The following is an 18686-nucleotide window of genomic DNA, read 5'->3' on the forward strand; positions in this document are numbered from 1 at the left end:
GGGATGTATTTTTGGGGCCATTAGCTTTGCAACATCCAGCATCTTTCTTTGTTGTCATATTTTTATTTTTTTTTTGTTTTTGGTGTGTTTTCACCTGTCAGTCATGGAGTGCCTCCGCTACTGTGCTGTCAGTCCTTTGATGAACTTCTTGTGTGGCGTTTGCTCGCAAGCATTTTCCTCCTGGTGCTCTTGGCTTTGTCCCACAGTCCAAAGACATGCAGGTTAGGCTAATTGGATACTCCGAATTGCCCGTGGGTGTGAATGTGAGCGCGAAAAAGCCTTTTTGCACAGCAGCCATTTTTACTTGTCATATTAAGAAAAGCACAGTTGTTACTAATGACAGTAATGATGGCTGGATTCTGTTCAAGTGAGACCATGAGCCAACATGCACAATACCGTCACCCTAGAACTAAAGCAGCTAAATAGAATCCAGCCAATATTAATTATAGTTTACATCAGTGCTTTCTCCTACTGTGACATGCCAAAATGTCTTCTATGAATAAGGCCTGTGGTTGCTTGTCTATACATGTCAGTCCTGTGATAGACTGCTGACTTGACCTAGGTGTACCTCTTCTTACTGGCAGTGTGAGGTATAAATAATGAATAGATGTAGTTAATGTGGGTGGCCCTGTTTTTACAAGTGCCGTGCTGCATGTTGTTCCCCATCTCTTCTCTCTTCCTGTCATCTCTCCACTGACTGCTATTTAACAAGGGCTTAACACACCCCCGCAAAATAGGCAAAAATCACATAATTGTATATACACATCTATTAGAAGTGCAGCGTTGCATTGTAGAAATCTCTAGCAAAGAGTAATGCATGTCATACTTGTCATTCCATTGTATGTCACTTCATGTACAAATGCACAGAATGTGATTAAAGTGCTTACAAGCTGAATCATTATTGTGTTGGTGATTTATCTATTTAAAAACAATAGTCTAAAGCACACATGGGCATAATACATCCAGTCAGTCCGGCCTGCAACATCCTCAAAGAAAATTAAAACAATCCCCCCTAAAAAAAAAATCAGTAAAATGCAGCATTATGTTAATGAATCCTGAGGAGAATGACTACAAAGAGTCTGTATTGCAATTTAACTAGAATCCAACAGGGGGCGCACACACCTCTAGTGACGAGTTATGTTAGCAGTTGTGAAGACAGAGATGAAAAAGTAAGAGAGAAGTTGACTCTGAATGTGGTGTTTTTAACCGAGAGTGAACAATATTTCGTTGTTCATCAGTATTGCAACGTTCAAGGAACACAACATAATTGTTCAACCGAGCAGGCTGATTATATCACTGACTTATCGCGGGAAAGAGTAGAAAAAGCCCTGAAACTTTGTTCCAACTTTCCAGACAGGTCATTTTTACAAAGCAGTCGACCATCCAAGATCTTGTGTTTCATGTGTCAGTTCAGTTGCCCAATTTGGGGCCCTTCGCTTTCGTTGTCTGAGTCAGTATGTCCCTCCGGAAAAACAATATGTTTCTACAGCCATGCTAGTGGCTCTGAGAGGCTTTACTTTGGAACAGTGGTGCATTGAACTAAATACCAACACACCTTAATTTAAGGTGTGTTAGCTAGTATTTCGGTCTGGACCAACTGACGCAGTAATGAAAAAACATGGAAACCACCTTTACAATAAGCATTTTGAGAGCAGTGAAAATAATCATCTGTGTTGAGTTTGTAGCTGCAGGAGGGGAAACCTGCTCACTGATCAGAAATTCTGCATCCTACTGTTAAACAATATGCAGCATTTCCCCCAGTGTAACACAACAATGTTAAGAGAAATAATTCCACTACCAGCTGCGTTTGTGCGGTGCTGCAGGTTAATTCATAGTTTTTGATGGACGCCGAATCAAGGCTGTCGCTGAAAGCACAGAAGAAACCGTGGCAATTAGAAAAGCCCTGTGAGTGAGAGTTGGCCGCTGCATGCACCGCTGGGCATAAACGAGTCTAGCAGCGCGGGCAACGTAGGCAGGGCTTTAACACAACACAGCAGACACGCCTAAGACTCCCATTGTGCCTCTCGCTAATCCATTTCCACCCTAACAAGCTGCTGCCTTCGAACCCAGCCATCCAACCTCAAGCCTGTGCACCGTCTGCTGAGCTTGGTTCGGCTCCAGTATTCTGACTTTCAGCAGCCATTTTAAGCTCTCTCTCTGGCAACACACGCCCACCTCTGTGCTGAAACAAAGCTGTAATGTTTTAGCACTCAAGTGCTGCTACTGTACTTGTATGGATGCATGTGCTAAAAGTGGCAGGCTGTGGTTTTTATTGGCCGTCTATTAATCTGGTTGTTTGTAGTCGTGTATCACAACTGAAATTCTGGCGTCTGATAAAGGAAATCAGTGTCACACTTGTAAAGGGTTTAGACTTGTGCAAATGTACAGTTTGAGGCTGGCATTGATGTATAGGAGAGAAGAAAAATGATAAACAAGATCAGAAAATCCAGACAGCAGTATTACTCTGCATTGTCAAACAAGAATAGGAAGCTGTCCTCTGCATCACCTTAAAGTTTTGTTATTTTTCTCCATTCTGGACTGAATGTTGATTACTTCTGTAACCTCCAGACATCCATACTCTGCGTGGAGCTCAGGAGTGTTTTTTGTTAAAACCAACAGAGGCAACAACAGAAGGAAAATAAAAAACCCCACCCCTTCAGTTCTTTGCAAATAAAGCAGCTGAGCCACCACAGAGAAATCAACTGTGCATTTTCTCTATTGAGCTGAAAACTGTAGAGGCACGTTTACAGCACTATTTATTATCCTCGCAGCCGAGGACGCTACCTCAGGTGACGAAGAGTCGAGTCGCCAACAAATAAAGAAAATTAATAAGAGCATCCAAAGTTCCTCTCTTTTTCTCTCTCTCTCTGTGTCTGTGTCTGTTTTAAATAACATTTTTATTTAAACCTCAGAAGAAATGAAGCAGCTGCTGTAATTTCTTTTCAAACTTTGCGGTTTCGTAGCAGTCTTGTGTCTTTGCCTGACTGCGCTTCTTATCCCACCTGTTATCAAAGTGACAAACTTCCCCGTGGGCTTCAGCGCCGGCGCACAGAGACAGTGGGTGTGATGAGATAAAATGCGATGGGAGAGATATGATTTCAGGGGCATGCAGGGGGAAGCTGCTTAAGGTGAGTCATCTTGCTGGGGTGTCTACTACACTGATGCCTTAAAGTATTTCAAGAAAAGAAGTCAATAACTCTTTTGTTGTTACATCTACCCTTTCTGTGATCTATGCAATAAAGCACCAATGTCATCAAAATAATCCCTAAAAGTTTCCTAGAAATATTCAGGTTTGTATTTAGGCTTCCTCTAGGGGATTGTTTTGAAAATGTAAAATGCTTATTTTTCTGACCCCTCGTTAATTAATCTGCATCTCTTTATTTATTTATGAAATTTAAATAACTTGTGAAAGTGAGAAATTTACATAAGGAACCTGCCTTCATTTAGAAGGACAAAAATGAGGGGAGAAAGAAGATGGACTGAATTTAACAAAGATCCCTTGCTGGATGGTGCACACATGGATAGCATCTTAAATCACCAACAAAACCAGGACACCTCAACTTTCTTTTAAAGCTTTCTTTGGCTTGTTTCCTTTATTTAGACAGATGAATGTACGATACAAAGGTGACAGGAAATGAGGAACGAGAGCAGATACAGCAAAGGTCGGGCTTAAATCGGAGTCATTACATTTGCATGATAGATGTCTTAAGCCTTTAGGTCACGGGGACACTGAATTTCACATTACACATTACAGATTACAGCCTTCCATTTCTTCTTCAAATGGAGCACCTAGGTTTAAAATTAAGATAAAAGTCAATGGTTGTTTACTTCACCTGCAGTTTGCAATGTGCTACAAGGTAACTGAAATGTCTGCATGCTCTGAAGAAAGTTATTATCACAAAACGACTGTTTTTGCTGTAAGAAATTGCAAACGAAGCTGTAATCTGCTGCTGTAAAAACAAAAAAAGAAGAGACCGCCGAGAATCAGTAAAATGATATTGTGTCTTATGTAATATATCGCTTGCCAGTTACTGGTTACAATATCTCTTTAGAAAGGTTTTCAGGCTGAAACTATTAATTGTGTATACTTTTTTTCACATTCACTCCTCTAAAATGAAAAAATGCACTTTTTTAAAGGAACTGCAGTGTGCTAAACAGACATCAGAGCATTACTGTGCCTTCTACAACATATTTTTTGCTTTAGATTCTGCAGCTGCTCTCGTGTCTCTGAGCCCTTCAGTGTCAGTCTGTTTAAAGCAACTGCGTCTTGGCACAAAGGCAGACACAGTGAATATGAACGGAATAAACTCCAGACAATAAAAAGGCAACACATCAATAACTGCTAGGCTGGGCTTAGCATGGGGGCTTATTGGTTTAATTCTCAAAATACACTGAGACGGGAGACTGCGTAAGAACAAACAACTGACGGGGGTGTTTGTGCATGTTTATGTGTGTGTAAGCGTGTGCTCGAAATCCAATCTACCATCTTTTTCAACACGTACAGCAGGCCTAGTGCAAATATTAACACTCCATCTATTGGGAGGCAATCTGGCTGTCACCATATTGTTGTTGTTGTTGTTTTGTATGTGTGTGTGTTTTTTTTTTGCAGGAGCATCAGTAAACAGAGCTGAGCAGACACTGGACGTTGCCTCCGTTGTTGAGAGGTTGTACTGGTAATGAGCAGTAAGTTCGGTGGCTTCCATCCTTTCTGCTGTTGTGTCTCGGTCGGCTTGTGCAGCGTACTGGAACAATAGCGTTGTTCGTGTGTCGTTAGAGTTGAATGTCACTTCGTTTAGAATGGCAGCACAATGAGCGGAGCAGCGTGGAGGGTGGCATGTTGGAGTAATCCCATCACTTCTGCAGCTAATCGCTCTCTAGGCTTGTTTTTTAATTCCCGCAATCGGTTTTTCAGTCACGTCTTTTTTAAATATTGCTTTGGTTTTCCTCACATTTATTACACTGAGCAAACGGATATTATAAAGAGAGGCTTCCTTTGGTGTTTCATTAAAATAACAACATCAGAACATGTGAAGATGATTGGATTGAATCAAACTCCTGTGGTGTGTCATGTTACTGCAACTCAACGAGAACTACGGCCTCACAGCTGTATGGCTCTGCACACCTGTCAAGTCACAGTTTACATCCACGTCTGACCACTCTCATATATGTAGTACCTGATAAAGAGCTTCATCACGTGCTACAACAGCAATCGCCTGAAGCTCAATACCGCTGAAACCAATGAGCTTGTGGTGGACTACAGTGCTTCAAATATGGATGTTGCTGCAAAGAAGCTACAAATTTTAAAATGCTCCCACAAATGGGCTTTTCTGTCTCTGTCTCTGATAAAGTTCAGGTTAGAAAGATATGGCCACAACAAACTTCTCTTCCATTGTCTAAGACAGGAGCGCTGCCCCCAATCTAATATATCATTGGCTGCCTGAAAAAGAGCTGCAGTGACCACCCCAGTGACTCACTGAAACGAGTGGCCTCACAAAAAAGACAGAGCGCTTTGAAAATGCAAAAAGAAGCTGGTGCTCAGCAAAACAAACCACTGGACCAAACAATAACTCTCTTTTAAGTTTGTATTAAATTATATTTTAAAGTAGTTTTCCTCAGCACTGGGAAAAATATTGCAAAGAACCTGAATAACTGTGTCTGTAATGCCAGCACATACACATAGTGAAATGTTTGTGGCATGAACTGAAGCCTCACAACACACACACACACACACACACAGCAACATCTTGGTAGAGTTGTCTGTATTCTTGCCCTGTTGAACGGATGACTTTTCCTCGGTGATAATGTGAAGCCTCTATCTTAGGCGGGAGCGCTTACGTCTATTAGATCTATAAATCATGTTAGGCGAGGGGAGCTGGGGGGGAGGGAGGAGGGGTTTGAGCTGGGGGGGGTGAGGGGGTGCAGTGAGAGCTCAGGGTCGTAAATCTCATTACCTGAGACTGCTGCCGACCCCCTCCTCCCTGCAGCTGCCTCACCCTGTCCTCAATCTCTCCCATTATCAGCTGACCTTGACCGCCATCGCAGACACTTACACTCAATCAGGGCTGCAGAGTGTGTGTGTGTGTGTGTGTGTGTTTACCTGTCATTTTTGTGCTGTGATATCTGGAGGCCCCTTCTCACCCATCCCCATCTTAAATGAGGCACGGGGATTTTTTTTTCTTAATGAAAATATCATTTTATTCTCTCTCGCGTCATCTCGTCAAAGGCTCGTTTCTGTCAAGCTTGTCCGTCACTGGCTCTTAAAGGTGAACGCACACAATTCACTTTCAAATGTTTGCATGTTATTTGTTCACATTTTAGGACTCTACAATCAGCCCCACAGTAGTACAAAATAAATGAGAACACCTTTAAAGGCCAGTAGAGCTTGATTGATAAAATGATGATTTATAAACAGAAATGACCCATACTGAACTGCAAGTAATGAGCTTATAGATTAAATCTCTCACAAAAGTGCAAAAATAGAGCCAAGGCTCGGGTGTGTGGTGTCTGAAGTTATATTGTTTTACTCTGGTTGCTGAACAGATTGCTTCTGTCCTCAGTTCTGGTTAGCTGAGTCAAGTCTTTCCAAGCTGCTGTAAAATGGCTAATAAACGCACACCTGTAAGCACATCATGGTTCATTTAAAGTCTAATGATGTAATGCTGAAACACAGCCCTGTGACTATGTAACACGCATACTTTTTAACCACTACCTGTCTGTCTGTATAGCTGAATATGATCATGTTTTTGATCATATTCAGAATGTTTAGGTTTGCTTTTGTGCAACAAATCATGCATTTATTAAATGTAAACAAAATAGAGTATTTGTTTTTTTTTTATCCTCGTCAGCAGCATGTCTTTATCAACTGTTAGTCTGATGAAGGGTCAGTCCACGGCTTTGGTCCAGATTGAAATATCTCAGCGATTATTTTGTGGATTGTTATGAGATTTTTCTACACACATTCACGATCCCCAGAGGATGAATCCATCTGACTGGTTTGCATTTGTGGTTCTGAGTGAAATACCTTGCCAGTCGTTTAATGGAAATCTGGTACACCTTTGTCAACCTTGAGGATTAATCCTAAAAACCTTTCACTTTTCGTCCATCTTCACTTTAAATTTTAAATTTCTTGTCCAAATGCCCGATCCACTGATGACCTTCCCATCAGTCTCACTATCAGGTCTACTGGTGGAATTGGTGTGTAAGGATTGTTGTTTTTCCTGGCTGAACAACCCGAACCTGCTGTGCAACTAATTGATCAGAATGAAATTTGAAATGAACCTGGTGCCTGATACCTTATCATAATCCTAAAATGTATTAATGATTAATTATGGGATGATATGTAGCGTTGTGCAGAGTCGTTTTTTCCCCCAAAATGATCATATTTACATTTTAAATGGAAACACTATATTTACATAATTGTTGAGGCCAGAAAAGCAAATTTAAATTTAAATTGGAGAGACAAAATAAGAGCGAGCGCCTGTGCTTTGCCAGCTTTATCCTGCTGTTCTGTCTATTATAACAAAATGCATTGCTATTGTTTATAAAAGCAATTATTCAGCTTCGTGTGCCAAGCAACACTTTTGCCTTCTTTCCCTGCAGAGACTGCAGATTTCTGCTTCTCATTTCAATCTTAGCAAAGCTCAAAACTTTACACCTGTTGATTTTGCAAACAGGTCCTTTCATCAGCACAGATGCAGTGAGTGCAGACGGACGTGGAGGCCAACGATCACAGCTCGTGCTACAGGAATGTTTTCCTTTTGGCTTCAGCAGCAGCTACATAAACTTGGCAAAACAAAAAGTCTCGTCCAGGTCACATACAGTGAAATGTCTTTTTGTTGTGTAAATCAAGCCTCTGGCAGTGCCCTTGGTTTCTCTGCCGACTGACTGAGATCTCCTACTGTGTTCTGACTACCAGCACCACTGAAACAGACATAATGAATGTTAGACTTCCGCACAGAGTCTGGCGCTGCTTGCAGTCTCCATATTTCTCCCACTTCTTCTCTGTCTGCTGTCCGTGTCTCTCCCTCCGCCTCCTCCTCTCTTGCTTTCTCGTATTTCTTTCTTTCTTTTCTCTTCCTTCCTCATTGTGCCATTAAAAAAAAAATAAAAATCATTCCACATAATTTCATTTGTCACCTCAGGAACATGGAAGTATGTTCTTATGTAATCAACTGTGGTCCTTTAAAGAAAAGGAAATGATTCGACTGCTGACACAAAAAAATCATTTAATTAGAATTAATCAAATTAAAAGTCGCCTGGTGTAGAAGTGGAGATAATTCTGTCTGCAGCCTCTTCCTCCTTACATCATTTCTTCTACTCTGCTGCTTCCTCCAATGCATCTTAATGGGTTTTCATGCCTGGAGCGGATTCAAGGCCTGAGCAGGAATATACTGCATTGTGGTATCTCTGGCTGGTTCAATAATAACTCATATGACAACACTCTCAGCTATCACACAACCCCCAAACTGTCACTGTTCCACCACTGTGCCTTTGGGTGACCCTGAATAATTCAGCTACAGTAGTCAGTGAGCAAGTTTGCCCAGAGGAAGCTCTTGAAAAGTACATCATGTCTACCCCAAGGCCTGATTCATAGGATGGTGACAGCTTCAGTCATTTCTGATAGCTGCAGATGTGCTCAGCACTAATCACCAGTAAATCCAGGTACATGACACGGTTAGGTCCAGGGGCACGAGAGCCTCAACAACACTAACAAGGAAGTCAATTCTGAAATAATCACTTTACCTGGACAGAAAAAGTCTTATTTCAGCTGCTGGACACATTTAAGGTTATTTAGGTTGGGATTATAGTTTAACCAACTCCCACACCTCCCAGAGTGCCACTAACGCTTCCTCTTTGTCGCTGCTGATTGGTGGATGGTTTTCACAAATGTTCCCCTTGATATATCACCTAACTTTGCCCTTTCTTTATTTTACAGATACTCCTGCAGTTTAAAAGCAGATAATTCTGTCTGTTTTGAGTTCTGTTAGACTGGAAAGTCAAAAAGTGAAGACTAAAAGCTACCTGGCATTCAATGAATTGTATTTTGTTGCAGCCTTTGTTGTAATTTAATAACTGCAATTTAAAAGGACAGTTCACCCCCAGATCAAAAACACATATTTAGAGAGATCAGCTGTGGAGATTCTGGCCTTCTGTCACATAATGAAACTATAGCTTTTCCTTTTTGTGCCCACCAAAAAAAAAACATTTGAAAAACTCAACAGTAATAGCCAGCAGCCGAGCTCTCAGGACTACCTAAGGGTAGCACATCACAGGTTTGTTTTTCCTGTATCTGCTCCATCAGAGAGGGGCAGGCCTCATTAGTGTGTGGCCCCTGTGGGGTCCTGGGGCATCTTCAACCCGCACAGCCAACCTCCAGTGGCCCCTTGGGCCCCGAGCCCCAGATACAACAAATCACTGAAACAAAAACGCATACTAGCATCCCTAATGCCCAAATCTTTACACTTCAAAAACACAATTATGCTAATGCCAGGAATCATTTGCCATTCCAGCTCTGATTTAATGTGGCCTTTTAGTGGGGAAAGCTAATTAGAGGCTTTAATTAACATGTGCGACACAAACTGAAGAGAAGTGCGAAGGAGCCTGTCGATCATGGAGGAGCACAGGCGAGAGCGGTGAAAGAGGGAGAGCGAGAAAGGGAAGTCTGAAAGCTATGCAAATGAGGTGAGGGAGCGCCACGGGGAGGCGTGGATCTCTGCTGCTACAACGGTCTCTGTAAATATCACTGTGACCCGTAGACAGAGTGGAGTCATCTCATTAACACAGATTGGAAGGTGTCACCAGAGCTCAGCCCATGAGGGTCAGCGCTGATACGATGCAACCTGAGCTTAGTGAGGGTACCATCATTAAAACTGTGACAAAACACAGGATTTAAGCTCATGTTCTGTAATGCAAATATTCTATTCCAGACACATCATCTTTTCCTGTATAACTATCACAGAACAGATGGCCCACTGCACTGCTGGACATTCACTGGTCCTCCATACTCCGCCTCTATAGCTGCAGATATACTATATGCTGCCTGAAAGCAATGAATGTGATTACTTTTATAGGCTTCACAAAGTGTGTATGCAGGTTCCTGTAAGGAAAACGGCAACATGTGGGCACAGAAGTCATGTCATTAACGCAGATTGGAAGCTCGGGATACCATCGTCATTACAACAGCTAGATATAAACAGATTGCAAAAAAAAAGGTAATCACTTTGGGTTTTTGCAGTGGTGCAGTTTTAGTCCTGGGCAACGGAAAACAGAAAATTGAAACAGAGGATAGGAGCTGAAAATAGGAAATGTCAAGGAAATAAAACCTTTTAACACCTAAGCTTTTGTTCTGTTTTCACTTAGGCTCACATTTTCACAAAGTTCTGCTGCACAAGGAATGCACTTTAATATCTAATATAAAGATATTTCAAGACTTTATTCATTTCTCATTTTTATCGGTTAAAGTACCTTTTGTGCCGCCAGTTTAAAGTGGTCCTTTTTGGAATTTCATTAAGGCCCATTAGGCATCTGGGTAGGATGTAATTTCCATACTTGATCTATGTGACAATAGCTCTGTTTAAACTATTACCTCCTGATTAGTAGATTATATATTGCTTGGCAATGGGATCAGCACCTTTAAATCATTTTCTATGTAATGTTTCCTATTTTTTTTTATAACAGTACTATATATGTGAGGCGGTTATGGCGTTTTAATTTCTTAGAATTTCTTTTTGTATACTTGATCAAGTCAAGGTTTTCTTTTTATTGCAGTTTATATAAAAGACATATAATGCATAGTCGGCTCTGCATTCATCTCATTCAGTGTCTATGTGTATGTGTATGTTTTCAGTTAAAATGCTTGTGTTTTCCTTTCTTTCTAAAGCCTATCCGGAGTCTATGAGTCTCTGCAGGCAGAAGTAATTTTGTTTTTCAGCGTAGAAATCTGACAACATGACTTCGATACTATATGGATGCTACAGGTTTTCCTCTTGGGGATCAGTGCAGCAGCAGGGCAGTGAAAGAAGGAAATGAAATATGCAGCTTCGCTGATGGTTACATGTGTACCACTTTGAAATTCATGGAAGAACAGTCCAGCTAAGTCCTGGATGAGGATTACAGCTGTGTATTGAGTAGTGATCTTCAGTCTCTGAGTTTATGACTTTTGTCATTTGGCTGGTGACTTTTACCAAGAACCCATGCACGGACATTTACTTCAATTTAAAGTGTTAAGTTGGCAAAACACATGCTGACAGTGGCTTTTATTGTGAAGCTGTCACAGGAAATGCAGTGCGTTTACCAGTGCACTTGGAGATAGCTGCCAACATTAATCAAAAATGCATCAACGAAAACAGCTGTGACAGGCTGTACACCTCCAACTCGACAGGAATGATAACCAAGTTTACTGTGTCTTGCTGTTGTGCTGAAAAGTACAGCCATTACATGCAGCAAGGAATCAGATCGCAGCTCTTTATGAAAACAAGAAGAGTTTGTTTAGCAGTTCAACAAGCTGTCTCAGGACCTGAAGGTCTAATATCTAATATTACAGGGTTTTCAGTGCAGCTAACAAATATCTGGATAACGAATATCCGGGCCAAGACTTCCTTGCAACGTGCACTGGTCATTGTTTACAGTCTGATTAGCTACTTGAGACATGGTGTTTTAGGACCAGGTGACATGCAAAAGAAAGCAGATAATTAAAAAAAAAAAGAACAAAGCCAAATCGTCATCTGTAGTGTTAAACCACACCGTCGATAAGTCTCCTAGGATTGAGACTGAGATCTCGTAGGATTACAACTTTAAAATTACAGCCTGTTTTTTCTGCAGTATATCATATATAAGTAAGTACTGAATTAAACCTTGAAACCAAGACCAGAACAATTCTGCTATAGAACACCATAAATACACTGAGGGATCACTTGTCATTGCTAACACATCAAGCACTGCTCACACTTAATGATGGCTGATCTACGCTATGGGTTATCATCCATCATTTCAAGGATGTTAGTTATTAGTCTTTGACAGGAGACAGTAAGAACAGTAAGTCTCACCTCTGTATTCTTCTCACAGCTAACAGTCTTCATGTCCTCTTGACCTGCAGACAAGATGTGCAGAGGAAAACAGCAAGAAATTCAGTGCTGGAGGAATATTTGTTCTATTTGTTTATTTATTATTTGGAATACTATTCCAGCCAAACTAAATGATGATGTGTTTTAGCCTGGAGGTAGAAATCTTTCTTAGAGTTTCAGTTTCAGGAAACAATCTCCGGCGTTTGAACAAACATTTGTGTATAATGCAGTGAACTGTTTTGGGTAGAGTGTGAGCAAGGCTTCGGTTTAATTTAAAATGAACACATACGCAGGCAATGTCTACCTGGAATTCTTCTGCTTTAAACCATCCAAATAAAAGCACACAGTGCGTGAACTACAGTGTGCAGAGTCTATAACAAACTACAGCAAAGACACACAAACACATAAATACACACCAACTTTATGTATTTTGTGTAACATTGGTGTCTTAATGTCACTAGTAGTGAATTCTCAACAGATTCTGCACTTAGATCCAGCCTCACAGAGCTTTATACTTTCATACCTTTATACCTTAGCTGCATGCAGCACGTGTCTGCATCGTATCAAACAAGGTGCACTTGTTTAAACACTCTCTGAATTAACAGTGCAGTGGGGCAACATTCCTATCCAAGGTGGAGCATCAGTCTCAAGGTCAGTGACTATTAAGTGGTTAGAAAATATGTCCTTCACTAATATGATACAGCAGGAACTTATTTGCCTGAGGACATCAGGGATGGATGGCCATGCAGGAGGTGAGCTCATACTGAGCCTACAAAACCCTCCTGAAAAACCTTCAAAGCCTTGAAAAGGACATGGATATCACAGTGATAGAATGAACTATTTTATAAAACAACTTTTTTTTTTTTTACTTAATTATATTTATGCGAGAGCTATATTTGTCACTGCTTAACTGTTCAAGGTCCAAAGATGTGAAATTATTCAATGTTTTTATAAGAAAAAGCATATTTTTGAGAAAAGTAATGCTGATTTTTTTTCTTTTAATCTCATGCCCTCTTAGATTTATCTTGTGACACTTTGGTCCAACTACTTCTACTTCAACCAACTCATACTTCTACGATAATATGATGAGCAGAGCTGCACAAATTCATTGATTAATAGAGAAAGTATTTTGATAAAAATGTATTATTTTATTCATTTTTTTTCTCCTGTGACATATCAGTTATTTTTGAGTTTGATTTGTCCGACTGAAGGTGGGAAAAGATCAGATTGGTTCTTCACTGCTGAGTTTGAGGAATGTAGAAAACCATATCTATATCATAGACATGGACCTAGTGGTAGTGCAAAGGTTCTGTTTAAATAAAAAACCTTGTTGCCCTGGAGTGGATATTTGAAAAATGAGGCTTCCACTTAAGAGTGCACCTATATTTGTATCTGTCCTGACAGAGCAATAAACTCAAAGAGAATTCTCATTATGTCAGTAAACAGTATTTCATAACACTCATGAAGAAATCAATATAATGTAGAGAGAGATGGAGCTGAAAAAACAAAATGGTAGTGTTGCTGAGGTTGGCATCAGAGGGGCCTTTATAGTGAACTTGATTAAAAGAAAATTGCTTTCAAGTGCTCTCAGCAGGCTGGGAGGTTGAGTGGGAGTGCTCTTGTGTGCAGCGCCGGTGGAGTTTCACAAACTAGGCTTTCAGGGTGAGGAAACAAGATGAAGAAATGCTTTGAAACTGCCTGAAGACAAAGAATGTGGAGGCACTGGTGACATGGTGGCGCAATATTACTGCTATTATCATTTTCAATACATTTTCATTTACATATCACTTCTGAGACTGGTGGAAAGAAATTCATTTCTGTCTCAAAAATTATTCTTTTTATTTTTTTTTCTCACTACCTCTCTGTGATGCAAGGGAGTCATGTTGGTGTGTAAAATAACTTTCTTTATTGGACTTGAAAATAGTTGCTTTTTATAATAAAATTTACTTCTTTTCAAGTGATAACTGGCATAGATTGTTCCTTCTCACAATGAAGATTTTATATCTGTACGTGCATGTGTGAAATAACCCAAAGAGAATCAAAATCACATAATGGAGGATTTTAGCTTGTTAAGTATTCACGTGACAAGAGTGACAGATGGATGGGGTCCTCAATTCTGGGACTGTCAAATTTGTGTAATTTATTCCCTCTTGAATTCAAAATGACACCAGGAGATCAAATGCTGTCCCTGATTTTCATGAAATGTTCACCTAATTGGCTTTTAAAGGGTGGAGTGAGGGCTCGGGAATAATTTAACCGCTTGGTTTTAAAGTCGTCTGATTTTGGTGGGAATGCTATTGGAAATCCATTATGTGCAGGGTTAAACTTTTTTCAAAGCCACTATCCAGAAATTAAATTTGCATACGATTTGATTTAAATTTAGTTTCTCATCCAGTTTCTCATCTCATTAAAACATATTGTAAGTCTGGTCATGTATGAACCCAGCAGCAACAGGAGCAACACCAAGAACATGAAAAGAAATCTAACACACAGTAGCTTCGACTCCTTGGAAACTACGAATCACGTGAATAACATCAGCGTATCATTGTGTTTCAAGTCTTCTTAAAGCATGTGCTTGTATTTGTGTGTTTGCTTTAAAAGCCAAGTGGATCAAAGATTCTGCAAATAATGAAAATTATTCAAGGTTTGACCTCTCTGCATTGAGTTTACTTTGATTCTGATGTCTTAGCTCACTGTGCGAGCATATTCGGTGGCATCTGAACATCATCAGAAATTCATTTGCATATGCACTGTGGTGTGGCAAGCAACAGGCCCAGAGAGATTAACTACAAGTAGTCTTTTGATTGAATTGTTTTATGTTGTTAACAAGCCTGATAACCACAGCCACGCTGTAGGTGTGTGTCCTTTCTTTCCCAACTGTGTTCATTTTCTTTGCATTGTCAAAAACATTCAGTTTTACTAAACTGCAATGCGGTTAAACTGTGCAACTGTGTTGTGTGTACAACTGTGAGTTTTTGTGATGATCTCAGTAGACATTCTGGAAATACGCTTATCCGTCATTGTGTTTGTTTAATCCATACGAGAACTGAAGAATACGGTAAAAATGAATTCCTGCAGTCTCTGCTGGGTGTCTGGCAAATGCTCCCTGCCAAGAAATCGTCCGGCACCTCCCATGAAAACACAGCTTTGGTTTTCACTCTGATTAAACAGACAGCACATGTTGTGTTAAATCTGTGAGTTTTAGAGGTGTTGGTGAGACACAGGCTGCTGGCTGTAGCATCCTGAAGGTGGTGTCAATCTCCCTTTTCCTCAAAAAAATTATTCATTGAAATGTTCAGCATTTCTATACCAACTTATTCTGGTGTAGTGCCAGTTGGATGGAAGGTAAGGAAAGACCCTGGACTGATTGTTTATTGCAGTTCAGCTGCATTAAATTTTTAGGATTTAAAGGAAATTTACAAAACATTATAATTTCATCTTCCAGGCAACCTGCACAATACTTGCTTTAAGTTTGTGAACCACTTACTTGAAATTTTATTGTGCAAAGAAACTCTGTGAGCTGCAGCTGACAGTAGCTAGTGGTGACTGGGCATTTGACAGAACATGTAGCCCACAGACAGACACAGAGACAAGATGGGACACTTCAGTGACCACGCTCTGATGGGTGAAATCCCCCGGTCTGACAAACTCATCCCACACGATCGATAGCTCCTATGACAACAGCCCCTCTCGTCACAGGCTGGAGAACAAGCCGTTGTGAAGGTCTGAGAATGGAAGATAGGCCCCGGAGGGGAGCCTTGATTTACGAGCCCAAGTCAAGATAGAGGCACAGTCACCCACGCACTGTAGACGGCCTTCCTGCTGCATCAGTCTCCCTCTGCCTGCCTGCCTCCCTGCCTGTCGCTGTACTTGTCCTCCTCCCTGTGTCTATTTGCCCGCCTGTTGACAGCAGGAATGGGCTGAAATGACATACCACCCTGAGAATCATTTCACTGTGCTCTTAACTTTCAGTGGGATCTGTTGGAAAGTGAAATCCTAAATGTCACCTTTAGCTGTTTTTTTTTAGGTGCTTCTTTTTTTATTTTATTTTTTTCAACCTTAGCCAGAGGGGGATGTTGCTTGTCGCTTTTTAGATAGATAATGCAAGACAAAGAGCTAATTCTAACATGTCATGTAGCTGTCGACCACTAGGAGGAACAACCTGGTGATATCCAGGAGGTTAACTGTGCCACTAGACAACACATCCACCCTCAGGTAAGAAACACAATGCATATTTTGTGGGGGACATATCACCTCCAGGCGACTGTACACTTAGTGGCGTCTGTTGGAGCAGTCAGACAAAAGACAAATACTGAATCAGCCTCATTAAGATGGCACAGAATCAGCTCCCAATAGTGGCTGACTGCAGTACTGAAAACGTGTTAGCTTCTAAAAGTGGACTAGTGGGTCTTTTGGATGTGGATTTGTGGTCTTATTTTAGCCTAAAAGAGAAGTACTGCGTTGTAAAGATAGAAAAGAGGTGATTTTGATTTAGATTTGCAGGCTCATGTGTTCCTCCAGTCATTTCATTCAGATTACAATAAAATATACCTTATTTTACTGTAGGCCACAACTAAAATTACTTTTCATTGTTCATTAATCTGCAAGTATAAAACAGAGAAAGTCCCTGAAAACAGCTTCTAAATGTGCGGGGCTTAGCTGGAAAAAGGTGACATCACCTATTACATTGTACCAATCAGGATTTAGGATATTTTGAATCAAAATATGATGGCAGTTGGTGGGTTGTCAGTCCAAATCCGTACAGGAGCACTGCCATCTTGTGCTTGTGATGTCATTTGGAGCCAAAGTCTGTGCAGCAGTGGAGCCACATTTACTATATCTATTTACTATACTATTTACTACTACTATTTACTGTATTTTTTACTGTATTTACTTCCTACTCATAAGCACGACTGGGCAGGGTACAGCTGTGAATCATGACTTTACACACCTTTTTTATAGCAAGAAATAACTCATTAAAACCAAACTTGTCAGAAAAATTAACACTTGAACACATTTCAGTGTCATAAGAACTATCTAAAATGACAGAAACCATCTTTGGAGAAAATTTATTTGATTTGCTTTTTGAGTTTTTTCTTTGCCTCAAGTCCCATCAGCTAAAATGGAGAGGTGGGACTTATGAGCTATACTGCAACCAGCCACCAGGGGGCAATCAAGATGTTTTAGCTTTAGTTTTGGGGAGCACTCTAATTACCCATCTTTATTTAACAGTCAGTGGTCTGTATGTTGCAGATATGTTTAAGTGTTAGAAGTAAGTATAGAGAAATACTACAAGTTTTGAGGGCTTTAAGAATTGTTGCTTTAGAAATTATAAACCAGAGCTTTTTTGTAGTGTGGGTTTTGTTGTAGGAATTTGTCCATTTTGTAGCATTCACTGAACTGTCAGTTGCTGTAAGTGATGGAAGTTAAAGCACCTACAGCATATTCAATGTGAAATAAAGATAGAGTCAAGCTGACATTTTATACACCTTAAAGAAATCCTAAATCTGTCATCAGCTTGTTGAACACTTGTCCACACATTCTGGCTACATTTGAAAACCCAGAAGTCCTTCCAACATAGACAACATTGCAACAACACCCCTGCTTTAAATTATCAAGCTGAGGTTGAGAGAGTGAAGACACCCTGCCTCCATCTCTCTCCTGAGCCATATCAATATTCATGGGTCTGCCGGGTGCGTTTGTGCGATGGCTGTCTCATTAGCCTTTGATCCCCTTGCGCGAGGCCTGTCGGAGCGTTGATGCGCCAACAACAGAGCAGCGTTTGAAGTGTAGAGAGAACAGCTGCTTGCATTGATCTCCATATACTTTCTTCGCCATCCCCACGCACGTCCACGCATACACAGATGCTGCCCACAGGCACATGAATACATACATCTGCTGTAGGACTGCGCTTAGTACAGTCTGACCTCAACACTGCAACAACTGCAATCGTGTCATGCTTATCACAGATTTACAGCATGTGATGTATAGAACAAAGCTGTAACGAGACGTATATAAGATCCTTTTCATCATTTTCTCAAATGTTAATGTCTCTGGCTTTCTTTAGAATAGTTAACTGAATATCTATTGGGTTTTAGATGGTTGGTCAGAAAGAACAAGCACCCTGAAGATGCCACCTTATGCTCTGGAAACCATAATGGACATTTTTCATTATTTTCTGACATTTCTAAAAGCGTAATATTTAAATCAAGAGAACAATTGACAGATGAACAGGTGATACAAAAAAGCATTAGTTGCAGCCATATAAATTCCATGGCTCTATATGTTAATCCTCAATTGATTAATAATTTGCAGATTGAGGAGTCAAATCTGTAAAATGATGAGGTGAATATTACAATTACTTGTTGTCACAATCAGAAAATAGCAAGATAGTCCTGCACTTGACGATCTTATCAACAGGTATTCTGCAAAACAAAAAAATCCCTGATATTTTCACAGACGAAACAAGTCAGTAAACCCTCTTTGAGCTAGGATTACTCAAATAATACAATTCACACTGAAAATCAATAGTGAGCAACTTTCTCTCAGTAGATGGAAATGTAACTAAACCTGGAACAAAGCCTTACAAAGGCTACCATGAAGAGGTGGAAATTATGGACATTA

The 18686-nt window shown here is 40.4% G+C and overlaps 1 long non-coding RNA gene across 1 annotated transcript in view; it reads right to left on the minus strand.

The window, feature by feature from the left end:
* The window catches only part of LOC124053999, a 42425-nt gene that overhangs the window by 22129 nt on the left and 1610 nt on the right, over positions 1-18686 (minus strand). Inside the window, exon 2 of the long non-coding RNA XR_006842293.1 lies at positions 12045-12088. This is a non-coding gene — a long non-coding RNA (uncharacterized LOC124053999). The remainder of the gene's footprint in view (positions 1-12044; positions 12089-18686) is intronic.

Source organism: Scatophagus argus, chromosome 22 (assembly GCF_020382885.2).
Source record: "Scatophagus argus isolate fScaArg1 chromosome 22, fScaArg1.pri, whole genome shotgun sequence".
In the NCBI taxonomy this organism is placed as follows: Eukaryota; Metazoa; Chordata; class Actinopteri; family Scatophagidae; genus Scatophagus; species Scatophagus argus.